General features: G+C 51.0%; 1 protein-coding gene across 1 annotated transcript in view; it reads right to left on the reverse strand.

The window, feature by feature from the left end:
• The window catches only part of LOC138970723 (kinesin-like protein KIF3B), a 52,493-nt gene that overhangs the window by 18,493 nt on the left and 28,604 nt on the right, over positions 1–5,396 (reverse strand). The window lies entirely within an intron of this gene.

Consider the following 5,396-nt stretch of genomic DNA (forward strand, 5'->3'; position numbering starts at 1 on the left):
ACACTGGTGACTGAGAATAAAAAAAATAAAAAAATTTGTCTCTTTAAAAATAAAATCTACCCTGAATCTTATTTCCACTTTGATTTGTTAAAAAAATAAATAAAACCAATATTATACAATTCTAATTTTGAAAATTTTGGCTGCACTTATCCGACTGTATTCACAAAATGATTGGAAACCAAGAATGTCACACTATGAAATATTACACACTAATAACACACTGACATTTGAAGCACTGGGATCCTGCCAAACCATTCTGCTGCATCTCCTATATAGTCCTTTGTGCATAGACAGTTCTCTTAAATGGTAGCAACAGTTGATTCTTGATACATTCTGTTAAATGTATGAAGTTATTTGTTATTGTTATTCGTATCGTCTTCGTTAAACACACGAGTACAGAATTTTTTTGGTCTTTTTATTTACTGCTAATCGAAAATTTTTAATTAAATTTTGATTTAATATAATATACTTACCCAATTCTTATGAATGCATTGACTTTAGTCCCACATGCTAGATGTCGAAAAACCTCTCAAATTACCTGCCCTTAGTAGGGTGGTAACCAAGCTAAAAGCGACGCCATAGCCGTTGCTATGGCCTGACCTTGCTCAGTTACCCATAACACCCTGCGCACCACGCGAGCGCCAGCATCCGTAATAATCATTCGAGACTATTAGTCAAACAAACCCCCAAGGACATAATCCAGCGGGGACGGATGGGAGGGTATTAACTATAAGAATTGGGTAAGTATATTATATTAAATCAAAATTTAATTAAAAATTTTCGATTTAATCACATATTCTTACTCCAATTCTTATGAATGCAGATTCCTCCTAAAGGTGGAGGGAACCTACTTATGTCCTTGTAAGAACCTGCCCTGCAGCAACTAAAACCAGCAATGAACTGGAGCCATCTAGCCGCGTGCAGGAGATATCCCGAAGATAGAAACCGATGAACACATCATCTGATCTCCAGTAAGCCGTTTGCAAAGCTTCGCCTAGGCGACCAGAACGCAACACGGCAATAAAAGAAGCACAACATCTGTACCCGAGCTGTTGGCAAACCTCGCATAGGCGAGAGGAACACCACCAGCCAGAGAAGAACACCAGACTCCCGAACGCCTGAAAAGGAATAGAGGGAGGACTGAACGCCCCCCCCCCCCCTGTTCAGAACGTACCACTCATAGGACTGTCCTATGAATGTAGCAGAGCCCCTAGAGAGAGACAAATAAAAGGCGTCTCTTTCGCTCCATTGTAAAGAAATAAGAACCTGAGCTAAAGCTCGTGGTTCCAAAAGACAGTAACGTCAAAAAAGGGATTAAAAAAGTCCAACCAGACAGTTAGAAAATCCGAATCTCCCGGAGCGATAATCCTCCCGAGAGGAGGGAATCAAACACCAGAGGATATTGACCAGGTTTCTGAAACCCCAAAACCTGGCCAAAAACCGTGAACAAACGGAACCAAAAGCCCTAAGGCTACATCCTCTGGCAAACCCCAAAAACGCATGCGCCTCACTGCCCTATAGGGCTGAGGCCCAGAGTAAGTAGAACAAAGTCCCACGCGCTAAACAAGGGGGAGCCTCTAAACCTCGTAAAACAAGGTCCCTTGATCATGCCGACAAGAGCGCCATGAGCAACAGAAGAGAGGCCTATTTGTTTCAAAACAGCTGAGATAGCCGAGAAGCCGGAACCTCAAAGAAGAGGCCCAGCTGCCCAAAGCCAAAAACTGAAACAGAGGTGAAAAACCACCTGGCTTGAGAGAGGGGCGCTAAGGAGTTGCACCCCCGCTCTAAATCCCCAATTGGCCAAGGAGGCCAAAAAAGGAGCATACACAGATAAAGTGGAGGAAATATATGCTTCGTTCCCAAAGACCAGAGTCAGAACCCATGATCTAAAACACAAACAGCACGCCTCCAGACCCGTCAGAAGATGGGCCAACCCCTGTGCAAGCCCTGAAAGGACCTGTTGAGCGAGTCGGCCAGATCGCAGAGCTGGCCGGGGAGAAATTCCCCTGAGAAAATGATTTAGTGTGAAACTCAATCAGAATCCCCTATACTCTGTCTGACAGGGAGCGAGAACTTGCTCACCCCAGCTAGTTCACATAAGAAGCAACAGAAGAATTGCCCGAATGCAACAGGCCATGCCTGTAAATAGCAAAAAAGGGAAGGCTAGTAGACTAAGAGCCACTGCTCCTAACCTCAGGCAAAAGAGTAGCCCAAGGATTTGCGTCTACATCACAGCCTCAAGACTGCAATTGCCAGTGCAGGCCCCATCTAGACGAAAACGCATCCATAAAGCGGTCTAAGTCCAGGGGGAAACAGAGCTAGGGAAAAAAGTCCCCTGAGCGATCCAAAAGGATTCCAGCCACCTCCCCGAGTGGAGGAACCCACTCTGGAGGAGGACCCTCATGTCCCAGACCTGAGAGGCCGAACCCCCCAAAAAACTTGAGGAAAGACTAGAGGGCCAGCATAGCTATCGATACCGTCCGACCGAAGATCGGGTCTAAAGACCCCGCGGAGGCCTGCTCTCGTGCCCGTCTGGCAGTGAAAAGAGCTTATAGCCTCCCTATTCCCTCTTGTGTGAAGAATAAACCTTCCAAGAGACAAAGTCGAACAGCATGCCCAGGTAAAAAACCTGGGATAAGGACAGCTCGGAATTTTGCCTGGTTACTGAGAGCACCAGGCAAAAAGCCTGGTTCAACACCAAAAGAAAGTGCAGCTGACAAGCTGATTGACCTTGAAAAAGCTCAACCAGCCCCCGAGATAGTCCAGAGACCAACACCCCCAGAAACCGAGCCCTTTCCTGTGTGCCGAAACGCAGAAGGAAAGCTCATGTGAGAGCACCGAGGAAAATCTCAGCCAAAGCTGAAAGCTCTAGCCCATGCCGACCCACCTCCCGCAGAGAGGGAGGCGACACTGAACCAAAACACCCCTTTGTAACCGGGAGCGCATAAATGCGCTGCCAGAGGTCCACGAAGGAAGGGAAAGATTCCAGCTATTGAGTAGGTCTTAACAACCCCCGAAAAAGCCTGACCCTTGCTTCCTGCAACCAGCATGAAATCAAACCCCTTGTAAAGGAAGGAGATCACACCAAGCAAAAACAGTGTGGGCCTAAAACGTCACCGAGAAACTTCTCCACTCAGTGACGACCCTAGCCCAAGCTGCCAGCAGCCTGGCTAAAGCCTTATCCAAGGCATCCTCCCTAACCCAAAAGAGCGATCAGGGAGGATAAGATTGCCTATAAGAAAGCACAGAAGAGAGTCTCAGCCAAAGCAGAAAACTCCAAACCATGCCATCCTAGCTCCTCCAGAGAGGAGAGGGAGGAGTAACATCATAAAACCTCCATGTTCCCTGTGGTCTGTAAGCGAAGCCAGAAACTAGCCCCTGGCAATAAAAAGTGCGGATCAGACCCTGAGCCTGAAAATTCCCTGCTATCTTCTTCCGCACTAAAAGTGAGGATGAAGCAGCCTGAAACCCCGAAGCCAGCAGTCCCCTGCGTAAAAAGCAGCGGGAAAGGTGTAGGATGAAGACCACTATCCTAAGGTGCGAAACAAGCCAAAAGTGTGGCATGAGGTAGGCAATCACCGGAGACTCAGCAAATGAAACAAATTGCGAGAAAGCCTGTGAAAACCCAAAGCCATCCCGGAAGAGGAAGGAAGAGAGACACCCCCAACCTATCCGGGACAAAGTAAACTGCAACAGCAGCCGCTCTATGTATGGGAAGCCTACAACCAGTAGGCAACCCTATACACTCCCCCTCCTCCAACCAGGAGTCCGAACCTAACCACCAGTTGTGTAAAACACAAAAGGAGGGGAGACCGGGGAGGTCGCGCACTAAATACTCCTGCCGATAACACCGCCAAGAGTGTGGATGAAAAGCGTGATCAGTCTCTGACTGCCAACCCAAAACCGCCCACCTGAACAAGAGGTGGGGGGAAGAGGGGTTGGTAACTGGCACAGATCTCTGCCGAGAAGGAGATAGAGTGGAGAAACAAGACAAAGCCGGGCCCGGCGCATCCTACCCCACCCACTGTGCGAGAGAAGCATCCCAGTGCTAAGAACCAGACTACCTAGTTTGAACCACAACTCACCCCAAGTGGGGAGGGGGGTGGTCCAGCACAGCAGCAACCCCTAGAGGGGGCAAGGACTGAAACAGAGAAACGGCCGTAAACGGCCGATCCTCGCTCGTCCACCTGCCAAAGTCAAGTAGCCCTATCACTCACCCACCCCTAGGAGGGGGGGGGGGTGACCTATGCTGGCTAAGGACAATGACCACTGGCCAGGTGATACTATAGCCGAGTCCCCGCAGACCATTGTGAATACAAAGAATGGGAGACTGGAGAGAAAGAGTATATTCTGTCTCCGCCTGTCCCAGGTAGACAGCCGGCACAGCCCGTGCAGAGAACAAAACGGAGCAAAGCTCATTGTTCCCTGACCACTGTGCGAGACACCCTGCCGAGAACAAAAGAGAGTCAAGCTCATTGTTCCGCGACCGCCACCCGCGACGAGCGCGGGCAGCTAACACAGCCACCTGTCCCAAATGGAGCAGAGAAGGAGTATGTAACGCAGCCTGGAAAGCCGTACATAGCACCCCCGCTGTGTAGAAAGGCCTCGATAGAGGAGAAGAACGATTGTCAGGCCAGGACCATAGAGGCCAGACTGTGAAGACAGTCTAACAGCGCCCACCCCGTCCAACCCAGAGGGAGGGAAAGGGTGGACCCGCGACAAGCGCGGGTAGCTAACACAGCCACCTGTCCCAAAAGGAGCAGAGAAGGAGTATGTAACGTAGCCTGGAAAGCCGCACATAGCACCCCCGCTGTGTAGAAAGGCCTGAGCCACTCCATGCCCCAAATGGGGAGGGGGGTGGCTCGTCACAGCAGTAAGAGCGACGGAGAGAGACGAACCGAGCAACGGCCTACCCCCCTCCGTCCACCTGCCGTAGTCCTATAGCCCACCGCCCGCCCACCCCGATAGGGGAGGCGAACGATTGTCGGGCCAGGACAATTGAGGCACAGACCGTGAAGACAGTCCAACAGCGCCCACCCCATCCAACTCAGAGGGAGGGAAAGGGTGGAACGCTACTCCAGCCCCCACCCGATCCCGCCCGGTGGGCGGGAAAGAGTGGGCCACTGATACCCCCACCCTGCCCCAAATGGAGCAGAGAAGGGGTATGTAACGTAGCCTGGAAAGCCGCCACCCGAACGCGCCCGGGGGGCGGGAAAGGGTGGGAAGCTAACACGGCCCCCTGCCCGCAAAGGGCAGAGTGGGACAAGCCCTGGCCGTGACTTACCGTGCCCCCCCACTCCCCCTTCCTCACGGTAAGGGGGCTGCTTGACCGACCCAGCAGTGCTGTTTAAAAGCAAGCCGAGCGGCCAAAGCAGGCGGGGAGCTGGCCCCCTCTC

Source organism: Littorina saxatilis, linkage group LG7 (assembly GCF_037325665.1).
Source record: "Littorina saxatilis isolate snail1 linkage group LG7, US_GU_Lsax_2.0, whole genome shotgun sequence".
Lineage (NCBI taxonomy): Eukaryota > Metazoa > Mollusca > Gastropoda > Littorinimorpha > Littorinidae > Littorina > Littorina saxatilis.